The sequence below is a fragment of the Lygodium microphyllum genome, chromosome 8, assembly GCF_053477565.2.
Source record: "Lygodium microphyllum isolate KBCC chromosome 8, Lygodium_microphyllum_v1.1.10, whole genome shotgun sequence".
Taxonomy (NCBI): Eukaryota; Viridiplantae; Streptophyta; class Polypodiopsida; order Schizaeales; family Lygodiaceae; genus Lygodium; species Lygodium microphyllum.
This window is the reverse complement of record NC_141142.1, coordinates 71,538,872-71,551,430: the sequence shown is the minus strand read 5'-3', so window position 1 is coordinate 71,551,430 and position 12,559 is coordinate 71,538,872. Positions and strand designations below refer to the sequence as shown.

Below are 12,559 nucleotides of genomic sequence, written 5' to 3'. Positions count from 1 at the left end.
AGGTGCAAGTCAATTATTTCACAACGTGGGACCAAGGATCTTGAGATATCAGGCGGTGCCAAAGGCAAAAGTTGTAATGAGTTATGTCTGACAGATACTAAGTGATACTTAGTGTGAGATTTGGGCCTAGACCAATTTATTGGCTACTAATGTCAGCGGTGTCATTCAAGACTAGGGATTAATTGATTAGATAATGCCAGTCTAAGGGTCAATAATTGCTCAAGCATACTTGGGAGACTAATTGGCCTAGCCAATTTAATCATTGATTGGTGATGTTTTTGAAAATTACTTTAATAAGCTGGATAATACTGGCAAATGGGATTAGAAGGCTTTTACTTAGCAAAACTTATCTATGCAAGTGGGAAAGACGTTTTTGAAGGTTAGTGGATGTCTATTCTAGCCATTGTGAGAGAGGAGGCTGTTGGAGAGTAAGGAGATGCGGCGGATGTGATTTGTAGCCACCAGGGATTAGTCCTACAGCAAGTGACAACAGCTTGGAGCCCTCCAGGTACAGGTGATAGTAGCCCAAGGTCCTTTTGGTATGGGTGACAGCATGCAAGAGTGGGCAATAGTCTTTCTAGTGGTCCTAAGTGTGAAGATACTCTAGGGTTTACATTGAGGAAACACATGTATGACTAAGACAGAAACACAAAGACTCAGATAGTAATAAGCAAAACTCAAACCCTAAACATAAAACTCAAAACTCAAACACAGAGACAAACACAAAGAGAAGAAACTTTGAAGTGAATGAATGTTGTGATTGAATGTAAGAGTGTACAGAATACCCAAGGGCAGAGCAATGGAGTGTCGAAGAGTGAATCCACCGGAGACGGATCCTAAGTGCTGTGACGACCAGTTGGAGATGAGCAAGCGTTGAATAGCTGGTCACCAAAATATAGCAGTTGGAGATTGAAATTTGGTAAATGCAGCAATGTACCACCAAAAAAAGGCTGAAAACTGATCACCTGAGGCAGAGAATTGTCAAGCGACAGTTGAAGAGGTGTTTGTTGATGTAGACGGTTGGAGAGATAAGAAAAACGCAAGTGCTATAGCAGTTCCTTGGTGGGAGAGATTGCAGTAGTTTGCCGCTTGGCACTAGGTGCTGAAAACGCATGTTGATCTGGTGCTATGATGTCGCAATAGATAGAGACCTCCAAACAGCAGGGCAATGTTTGAAAATACGCTGTCTAGGGTTGGATAGTGATGGGTTGCTGTTGGTGACGGCTAGATAGCAGATGTTAGGTGGTTGATGGTTGAAATCTGCACGGTAGAGTGAGAAACCTACACAAAAGGATAAGGTTGAGATTATGTATTTAGAGATTTTGAAGGGTGTCCCAAAAAATTAAGGTTTTGGGGAGCCATGGAAAGTTTCTCGAATGACACACTAAATTTGCATTTTTAATTAATTAAGCATATTTTGGGACTGTTTTAACGTGGTAATCAGCTATAATTTTAGCTGAATACCTCTTCTTAGGCCTAAAACAAAGTCTAAAAGGGAAGGCTTGCAATGTTTATCCCAAGGTGTCCCACCCCAAAGCAGCCAGGGCATTGGACAAAGGGTGCATGTTGTGTAACAAACCTTTTGTATATCAATTATTACCAAGACATGATGGCTCAATGATTCCAAATCAATTTGATGTTCATGTACTTTGAAAGGCGATTTGTATTATTTAAGTAGTTTAAGATATGATTAGATGTTCATCTTTCGAGTTAAGGGTGGCTAATGGCTAGAACACCTTATAAATATGCTTGGGTCGCCATTGATGAGATGTGTAAGAGAAATTAAAAGTTTGAGTTGGGTAGTCAAATTGACCAAAAAGCTCAGATGACTAAGACTTTTACACTCAGATAGTCACATTGACTAGAAGCCTATATAATGAGTAGTTTTAGAAAGTGAAACTAGATGCTCATGATTGAAGAAACAAACCATGAACCTATAGAATGAAACACTTCAAAAGCTAAATTTGGTAACTCTTGAAATTTAGGAGGTTAGTATTTTTGGAAGTTGCTCAAATGGTAATTATATTTGCGGCAAAGGTTTTGGAATTTCGTAAGAAACAATTTTGTCTTCATCAGCTATCTCAAATTCTTAACCATTTGAGAGATTTAGAGTAGAAGGTTTGGAAGCTTCTTTCTCTAGAAAAGTGACATGTGGTATCTAGATGAGGACATGTGTCATTTTGAAGAGACAAATGTCTCTACACTTATCATTTTCAGTAAACACTTGATATTTATAGGCTTTACTTTTCACTTTTGAGCACCCAAGCCCCACACCTATATATTGGAGGTCTCTCTCTTCATTCGAAACAAGGTCTCGTGCTGAAATTTCAGTTGCATGCTTTGTACTCTCCTATCTATTTCTCATCCAAGAAACACTTTCTACTTAGCTTGATCTAATTCATACACTAAAGAAGAGAATCAACTTATTGCCCAAAGTTTGCACAAATTAGGGTTTCAAAACCCTAGTTTTTAGAATTGCAACAAATCAGCCCTTTTGTATATGGTTCTGGTACTTGGTGCTCGTGGTTTTGTTTCAATAAATTGTTGAAAAGGGGGAGGAACCAGTTTCCCTCTCAACGTGGTGTCGACTCCTCTCTCTCTCTCTCTCTCTCTCTCTATCTTCTAATTTTTCATGGTGATAATTGATCAAGTTGGTTAAGTTCAAAGTATTGTTGTTCTCACGTTTTTCCCCGCACTTACGCATTGGTGTGTAGTAGCCTACCAAGAGGTAGAGAATTGTCGAGCAACATCAACAAGAGAGATGTTTGTGTGAGAGTGCGTTGCGGAAGGAATACGAACACGGAGGGAGAGAGAGAGAGAAAGCAGAAAATAAGGAAGAGAAATCTGCACTGACTGAAATGAATGCTGAATACAAATGGGAAGGCGGAAGGAGACTGATCAGTCCCTGCACGCAGCCCATAGCGTCAGTGAGGTCACCAGATCAGGCTGATGATGATGGCAGCACCACCACGGGGGAGGAGTGTCGGAATCTGCAAGAAGACAAGTGATCAAGTGGGGAGGGGGGCTGCCTATAAATAGGCAAAAGGACAAACCCTAAAAATGCCCTAAAATGGGCACCCCACATCAATGACAAAAAAAGTGGCCGGGCAGCTAGTGGCTGCCCACTAAAAGAGGCCAAAAAGAAATGCACATCCAAAGACAGCCAGTCGAGAGTGACTAGCCTCCCCCATCATAACACATGACAAACATGTCAGAGCTCCTAATGTCCTCATTTGACTCAGACTGAGGCTCACAAGTAAGAGATGACAAGGCATGATAAACATGACTGCTAACACCCCCTCTCAGATCCTGGATGTGGGTGAAGGCCAAGGGAGAAACGGATCTTGGGTGGCAAGAGGAATGCCAAGGTCGATGAAGTCCGTCGATGTAGACTGCCGTTGAAGGAGCTCCTCACGATCCTGGGAATCCCCTTCTAAAACACTAGGGACCAGGGAATCCACAGCCGCATCACCGAGATCGTCCCCCGCTAAAAGGGATGGGGGGGTACGAGGGAACCACCGGAGGAGAAGGTGGGGGATGGGAATGAACCTGTGGAATAGAAGGTGCACAAGCGGGAACAGGTATAGCAATAGACTGCCTCGGAGGACCCTGCATCAAAGAAGGGGAATGGATCCTGTAAAGCCCGCCCTCCTGCCAACTTGTAGATAAGACAGCTCTTGTAAAAGAATCCTCAATAACAACGGCATGCTCGGTGAAGATCACTCGTGTACCAAGCCTCGTAAGGCCATAAACTGAGAGGAGGGGAAGGCCCAAAGACGGAACACGCAAGGCCTGTGAAAAGGAGCTCGAAGGTCGGTCAGTAAACAAAGGCAATGTGGCAACACCACTAATAGGCACCGATAAAATGTCACCAACAGTGACTGAACCCTCTGATGGACGGAGATCCTGTAACAAATCACCTCGGGGAGTCATATGACTCGAAGCATCACTGTCCACTAACCAAGGCTGCGCAGAAGACACTGCAGCCACGGAAGAAGGATCCTCCTCCAAAGCCTGGATACGAAGGAACACTGACTCATGGGTAACAGCAGGTGTAGAGGTAGAAGAAGGCTCCGATGTAGATCCACCCTTCGCTCTTGGACGAAGGTGAGGGTACTTCTTTCAGCATTTCTCCTCGGGATGTGTCCCTTTCCCACAGTGTGGGCACTTTGGTCTCTTTGAATCTAAGTCAGAGCCTGAAGAATTGTCCTTCTTCTTAGCCTTTGACTTCTTCTTCTTCTTCTGTCCTCTTGAACCTGCAACAAAGGCTCTAGTGGAGTCGGATCCACTAGCACTGACCTCTCTAAGTCGCTCGTCATGCTCCAAGACAAGCGGGGATAGCTCCTCCCATAGAAGCTGGGCACGGGTCCTCGAAGTAAGAAGGCTGGTGTAGAAGACATCAAACCGAGGCGATGGCAGCCGAGTCAAGAGAATCATAGCCATGTCTTCAGAAGATATTGTTCGATCGAGGGATGCAAGCTCATCCCTCATATCCTGTAATCTGTTGATGTGGTCAGTCATGGAAGGACTATCATCAATAGCGAGTATCCGCAACTTCTTTTCGAGAGATATCCCGTGGGCAAACGTCTTCTGTTGATAGAGAGACGCGAGCTTTCTCCACACGTCTGCTGCAGTCTTCAACCTGTGAACATGAACAAGGACAGAATCCTGCAAACTCAGAAAGAGGAAAGATCTGGCTTTAGAATTGAGCCGATCCCATAAGGCTGCATGATCCATAGATGTCCCATTTGCGGGATTCACCTTAGGCCGGGGAATAGGAACAGAAACAAGCTCCCAAAGATCGAAGGAGTCCAAGATACACTCCACCTTGCAGGACCAGAGAGAAAAGTTGGAGCCATCCAACCGGTCCTCTTTGGGCAGCTGAGGAAGTACGTGTACTTGTACAGGGGGTACCAAAGGCTGCATCTTCTGCCCACTGGAAGGGGCTCGCCGAGATACATGAATAGAAGGGGGACGGGAAAGAGGAATAGACTCCGGACGACGGTCCTCGTGATAGAAATCACGCCTCTGTTCAGATGAGTGCCAAGACAAAAGCTCGTTATTTGAGTCATCAAAGCCCGTAAACTGATGAGAAGACATCTTCGATATCTGCAAACACCAAAACACAACAAGGGAAGGTTGCTGGTGCCGAAACACAAACACCAGAAGCTCTTGAGCTGGCCGCCTTGCACAGAACGCAAGGATGATGTCAAACGCAAGTGCTAACGATGCAATCACCACAAAAAAAACCTGAGGTCGCCAGCTTGGAGGAGTGCTGCCAGAGGTTGAACGCAGCCACAGAAGCTGAAAACGCAGCTTGGTGGAGTGTCGCCCGGCTAGAGGAGGGCCGCCCAGGCTGAAAACACAAGTAGGAAGAGGTTGTTGATGATGTGGCAGGCACTGGAGAAGGTGCCAGCAGCAAATGCAAAGATTTGGGACCTCCTGGAAGGGCCGCCTTGGCTGTTGGGGATGACGCCAGCAGCAAACGCAAAGATTTGACACCAAAATAGCCCGCCTTGATCAAGAAGGTGGTGCAGAAGGTGACGCCTCAGCTGTTGGAGACGTCTTGACCAGCAAACACAAGGTTGTGGGTGTTCTCCTGCATAAATCTCAGCTCCGTGTACTCTCCTTCGGCTCTGATACCATGTGAGAGTGCGCTGCGGAAGAAGGAATATGAACACGGAGGGGGAGAGAGAGAGAGAAAGCAGAAAATAAGGAAGAGAAATCTGCACTGACTGAAATGAATGCTGAATACAAACGGGAAGGCGGAAGGAGACTGATCAGTCCCTGCACGCAGCCCACAGCGTCAGTGAGGGCACCAGATCAGGCTGATGATGATGGCAGCACCACCACGGGGGAGGAGTGTCGGAATCTGCAAGAAGACAAGTGATCAAGTGGGGAGGGGGGCTGCCTATAAATAGGCAAAAGGACAAACCCTAAAAATGCCCTAAAATGGGCGCCCCACATCAGTGACCAAAAAAGTGGCCGGGCAGCCAGTGGCTGCCCACTAAAAGAGGCCAAAAAGAAATGCACATCCAAAGACAGCCAGTCGAGAGTGACTAGCCTCCCCCATCACAACACATGACTGACATGTCAGAGCTCCTAATGCCCTCGTCTGACTCAGACTGAGGCTCACAGGCAGGAGATGACAAGGCATGACAAACATGACTACTAACAATTTGTTGATGTAGATGGCTGGGGGGATAGTAAAAACACAAGTACTGTAGCAGTCGCTTGGTGGAAGAGATAGGAATAGCTTGTCGCCTGGCACTAGATGTTGAAAACGTAGGCTGATTAGGTGCTATGATGATGTAGAAGATAGAGATCTCCAAACAATAGGGCGATAGTTGAAAACTGACCGTGTAGGGCTGGATAGTGATGGGTATAGGTGGTGATGGCTAGATAGCAAATGTTAGGTGGCTGATGGCTGAAATTTGCATGGTTGAGTGAGAAACCTGCACAAAAGGATAAGGTTGAATGGTGGGCAACCTGTGTATTTATAGATGTTGAAGGGTGTGTTGGGAATAAAGGGCCCTGGTGCCTTTAATATGTGCTCGGTGTGAACACACCTTTAGCACACTTGTACTTTCATATATATATATATCTATCTAAAAACCTAAAGAGGTATACTCATCATTGTACCCACAAGTCGTGCTCACTCTCACTCCATACTTTGCACACACACACACACACACACACACACACTCTCTCTCTCTCTCTCTCTCTCTCTCTCTCTCTCTCTCTCTCTCTCTTGCTAGCAAGCATTGCGTGTCTCGATCCTTGCGCCTCGGAGCTCAACAAACTGGTATCAGAGCCATCAAGTTTTGTGCGCTTCCCGAGATTTGACGAGACCAGCAGACAGCTGGAGTTCTTGGTGATTTGTGTGTCGAGCTGAGGCAGAAGACCGCGTGTGCAGATGGTGACCACCGTGGTGACAAGACAGCTCACAGGCGAGCAGGAGTCATTGGTGGGCAGCAGTCGGCAGATTTGATGGGTTGCAGATGACCAGTCGCTGCAGGCGACCAGACTTGGTAACGGGACTAGCGGAGAGCTGATGCGGTGCACAACTAACGGATGGGGACCAACGGGGACAGCAGATGTGTGACGGGCTGGCGGGCAGGCACAAGTGATGACCAGGTGACGACCTGCACGGGGTCAACAGACCCCCCCGTCACATCTTTCAAAAATCAGGTTTTTTTTTTCTTTAAAAATCTATTTTATCCCCTTTTACCTCTGATGTGGTTTTACGCGTGGAGGCACGACTTCCAAATTTGTGCAATCTTGGCCTGAAAATTTGGGGCATTTCCCGGAATTGGGGATTGTGATGTAGAAGAAGACCATTTGTCTCAAAAATTGCAGGAATTTGTGACATTTTGCTTTCGACATTTGGGGCTTTTCATGTACATGCAAAAAATTGGGCTGAAATTTGCCCAATTTCTCGACATTGATGCACATTCGACCCCGTGCAATTCGGGGATTATTTAATGAAATTTCAATGATTATTTGATTTATTATGGCTAGCCATATTTATTCAATTAATTAGTTTTCTAACACCATTTTTTGAATTTTTGGCAACTGATGTGTAGAGCAAGATGAATTCGATACGCATGTCAAGTGAAATTTATTCCATAGACTTTTTCATTGAATTATTTAAATAAACACACTATTGTTTATTCTAAGACATGCACACATCCTCTTTGTAAATATTTATTAATACTTGAGATTCAAGGAGATATATTAAATATTGCTGTTTGGGCAAAATTTGTGCGCCTTTTGGTCATTTTATGTACATGCGGGTTTTATTGCATGCAATTTGGACACCTAGCACTTAGAAAATTTGGGGGTTTTGCTGAAATTGCTCTATTTTGGCAAAATTGTCTTGTTCTATGCATGTCAGAGACAGTGCAAATGTATGGTTGATGCTTTGAGCACAAAAAATTTGGGGCTTTTGATCACGCGTGTCAAATTTTGTGCCCGTGGGTGCATGTACAATAGAAATTGCAGCTAAAATTTGGGACTTCTCTTGTAATGTGATGTATTTGCCCTTGGAACAGTTGTAATCAGTTGTGGAGTGCTGTAGCACATGGTTTAGTGCTTTTGAAAATTTACTTATAGATCTGAAATTTTTGCTTCTACGTGGTCATTTGTAACCGGCCTGTTCACGGGAAAGGGCGGTAGTGTACAACCAAAATATATAATGCTTTCACCCAATTAACAGTCGCCCACTTTACCTGAACCTAAAGACACAGAATCAAGAAGAAATACAGGAAGCTAGAATGCCCCTGTTGCAACACAGACACCCTGTTGGCCCCTAAGTCTTGCGCCCCTTGCGGTATTTCTTTATTTTCAAAAAGAGAGAAAGTACAATGGGCTGTCTTTCACCTATTGTGGGTGAAATTTGGCAGCATAACAGTACAATTACTGACCCAAAACAAGTTGACCAAGAGGGGAAACTCTGCCCAAGTCTTAAACTTCTGGTTGGAGTACAGAATTGACCATTTCAGTCTGCTGTAATTACTGGTTTAGACCTGTTTTGAAACCTGTTTTCAGCTCATATTGTTCCCTGTACTGTTCTGCATCATCTGTGCCAAGTGCCCTTCGATTCTGACATCAATTGGGCTCTGAAATAACCTCTGAACAGTCCAGAATCAGTACTGATTTAGTGCTGTTTCGGGCACTTGCTTGGTGAGGTTACCACCCTCACCTGTTCCTGCTTGTGGGCAACAAACAACTGCTCCTGTTCCTGGAGAAAGGAGGCTCTTGCTTCATGCAAAAACAGCATATTCCCACACAACTGTACATGAATCAGCAGAAAAGGCATCAACTGAGGCATAACCATAGCTGTCAGGGAGAGAGAGAGAGAGTAGGGAGCAAGCTCAGTCCTCTGTGCATCATAGACAAGGTAGGCCAGCTCTCAACAGCTCTCCATTTGCAACTATCCATCTTCCCTTTCACAAATGAGCCCCCAATACCCAAAAAACTGCACGCCAGCCCCTCTTTAAAGAGGTAAGTGCACAAATTTGTGCCAAATGGCAGCATTGGAAGGTGTTTCCCATTCTAGCCTTCCGGTCTAAAATTCTCAATCCTCGGTACAAAATTTGACCTCGGCACAGACCAGAGGATTAATCCTCGTGCAAAAACGAAGATAGTAACTCCCTAAATTTTAGGAGTTGCTTCCATTGCATCCCCACTAGTCTTCTGACCATCTTTGCAGACTATGGCTACATCCAAATTTGTAATGTAGCTCATCTGAAAGTGAATTTCCATTGATGACCCCACATGGACTAATCTCTTGGAGATTTGTCCGTCTTCACTTTGAACTAGTCTCTTCCAGGCTAGTTCTTCAGCACACTTGTCCATATACACTTTCGCAAGTCTCTTCCAGGCTTGTCAATCTACAGTGCCATTAGTCTCTTCCAGACTTGTACTGGACCTTAACTGTCCAGTTTTGACTCACTGGACATTCCTGTCCGTTTCACAGGCTGGCCATGCAACTTAGGCGTTTAGATTTCAAGAGGGATCCTTCCAAAAAGAAAAACCAAATAAAGTATGTAATAAAGAAATCATCAAAAAGGTAATAGTTGTCACAGTCTTGTGACATACCTCCCTCTCGAAATCGCAAACGTCCTCGTTTGCATGAATGTCATACATGCTTCCAGCTAACCCAGTGAACTTACACTTGGCAGCACATGTACAACACATACATGCTATCAGTCAACATTGTGTGCTGAACACACTGTTAACACATGTATGTTCTAACTGTGAAACATGGCAGACTATCATCATGTGACTCCACATCACTGTTTCTAGATATAGTGGCCGGTATACCACAATGATATCTCCATAGTGGTAGATTCTCATTTGATGACTCCACATCACCTTGACTAGAGATCTAGTGGCCGGTACATCAAAATGATATCCCCACTGAGTCAATTTACAAAATACATGCCCGATCGAGTAACCATTGTTACAACATGTATTCAATTCAATAGAAGTAAAAACTGTATTCTTGCAAGCAATACTTCTTTAGCACTGAGAAAACCATATGGACACAATAAGTGTTAACCTGTACAAAATCTGTTTCTGTACATAATTTCTTTCTTGATCAATTGTCACTTTGACAATCTATTTCAGCTTAGAGATACAAGGGGTCAAGGTAGGTTGCAAGCGAAATGCTTCAAGGTAAAGTTCCAACACATTAGGTGACTTTGCAAGTTCACCTTCGTCCATCCACTTAGCATCTATAGCTGAGTAGTTGTTGAACTTAACCAAATACCTTCTAGCAACTTTGCCTATCACTTTCCTTTCCTTGTGTGCCAATACCTGTTCTGGAACAAGAATTTCATCAAGTTCCTCAACTTTGGGCTGTTTCTCAGCTGGCATATCTTCTGGCACATTACCCACGTAGGGTCTAAGAAGACTTACATGGAAAGCATTATGAATCTTCCAATTGTCAGGCAATTTCAGCCTATAGCTGACATCACTAATCTTCTCTGTTACTTGAAAAGGCCCATAGTATCGCATACTAAGCTTAGTGAAAAGACTTTCTTTGACTTTCCGCTTCTTTAAGTGTGCCTTTTCAAACCGCAACAATACCCAATCACTAAGTGAAAACAACAATTCACGACGGTGATGATGAACAACTTTCTTTTGCTTTGCTTGAGTCCTTTCAAGGGCATGCTTAACTTTCTGATACATTTCATCTATACTTTGCACATACTGATCTGCCTGAAAGAAAGATCTTATCCTTTGTATGCAAAATGGGAGAAACCTTTTTACCACCTTCAACAACTTCAAAAGGGGCTTTGCCTGTTGACGAATGCACAGTATTATTGTATGCATACTCGACCAAAGGCAAATACTGCTCCCACTTTGACTTGTGTTCTGACACATAGCACTTAAGCAGATCCAAGACAGTAGAATTTGCCTCTTCTGACTGTCCATCAGTCTGTGGATGAAATGACGATGAGAACTTAAGCGTTGTGCCCATGTTCTCAAATATGCCTCTCCAGAATAGACTTGTCATCTGTGGATCACGGTCACTGACAATAGACTGTGGTATACCATGGTACTTGAAGACATTGCACATAAACAAAGGTGCCATCTGATCTGGTTTTATCTTCTTCTTGACAGGAATGAAATGAGCCTGTTTGCTAAACCTGCAAATAATAGTCCATATCGCATCATTTCCTGTCTGTGTCCTTGGAAGATCAAAGATAAAATCCATAGCTATGCTTTCCCATGGTTTATCTGGAATAGGCAATGGCTGTAAAAGCCCTGGTGCTTTTTGCCTGTCAAACTTGACCTTCTGGCAAATCAAACACTGCCGCACAAAAGCATCCACGTCTCTTCTCAAAGTAGGCCAATAAAAGAATATCTCTACTGCTTTGACTGTTGCATCAATACCATGATGCCCTGCATACGGTGGAGAATAACTCTCTGTCATAACTTTCCGTCTCAATGGCATAGTCACACATAGTCTACCATGCATCAACATGAAACCATCCTTCAGAAGATAATGCTCATGATGTTGTCCATTGACAAGTTGATCAAAGATCCTTGCAAAATCTTCATCATCAGCATACCGTTCCTTCATATCATCAAGCTCATGATGACAAGGAATTGACACAGCTGAAATTTGTGGCTTCCTTGACAAAGCATCAGCCATAACATTCTTTTTGCCTTCCACATGCACAATCTAAAAATGGAACATTGACAAAAAGTTTGCCCAACGCATATGCTTTTCTGACAGCTTAGTTTGAGTTAAGAAATAATGCAATGTCTGATGATCTGTCTGGACAACAAAATCTGCCCCAAGTAGGTAGTGTTTCCAACAAGAAAGCGCATGAATCACAGCCAGCAATTCTTTCTCATAGACCTGCATAGTCTTCTCTGGCCCTCGCAAGATTCTGCTTTCATAAGCCACTACCCAGCCATCTTGCATTAGCACTGCACCAATGCTATTGCCACAGGCATCACATTGGACAACAAATGACTTCCTAAGATCTGGCAGAATGATCACTGGACTAGAAGCCATCTTTTCTTTAAGAAGATTAAAAGCTGAAATCTCTTTCTGTGTCCACTGGAAAGAGACTCCTTTCTTCTGTAAAGCATGTAAAGGTGAAGCAATCTTTGCAAAATTGCGAATGAACCTCCTGTAGTAAGAACACAAACCCAAGAAGCTTCTAACATCATGGACAGTCTTCAAATTTGGCCATGTTCTAATTGCTTCAACCTTAGCAGGATCCATTCGGATACCATCCTTTGACACTGTGTGCCCCAGGAACTGGATTTCTTCCAAGAAGAACTCACTCTTCTTGCCATTGATAAACAACCTATTACTGCGAAGTTCATCAAAGACTGCTTTCAAGTGTTCTCTATGCTCCTGTTCATTCTTTGAAAAGACAATCATGTCATCAAAGAATGTACCAACAAACTGCCTGTATGGACGAAAAATCCTGTCCATCATTCGATTAAACGTAGCAGGAGCATTAGTAAGTCCAAATGGCATTACCAAGAACTCATAGAGACCAAACGTGGTCCTAAATGCAGTCTTATG

The 12,559-nt window shown here is 43.8% G+C and overlaps 1 protein-coding gene across 1 annotated transcript in view; it reads left to right on the top strand.

The window, feature by feature from the left end:
* The window catches only part of LOC148032444 (uncharacterized), a 49,176-nt gene that overhangs the window by 11,466 nt on the left and 25,151 nt on the right, over positions 1-12,559 (top strand). The gene's annotated exons all lie outside the window — the stretch shown is intronic.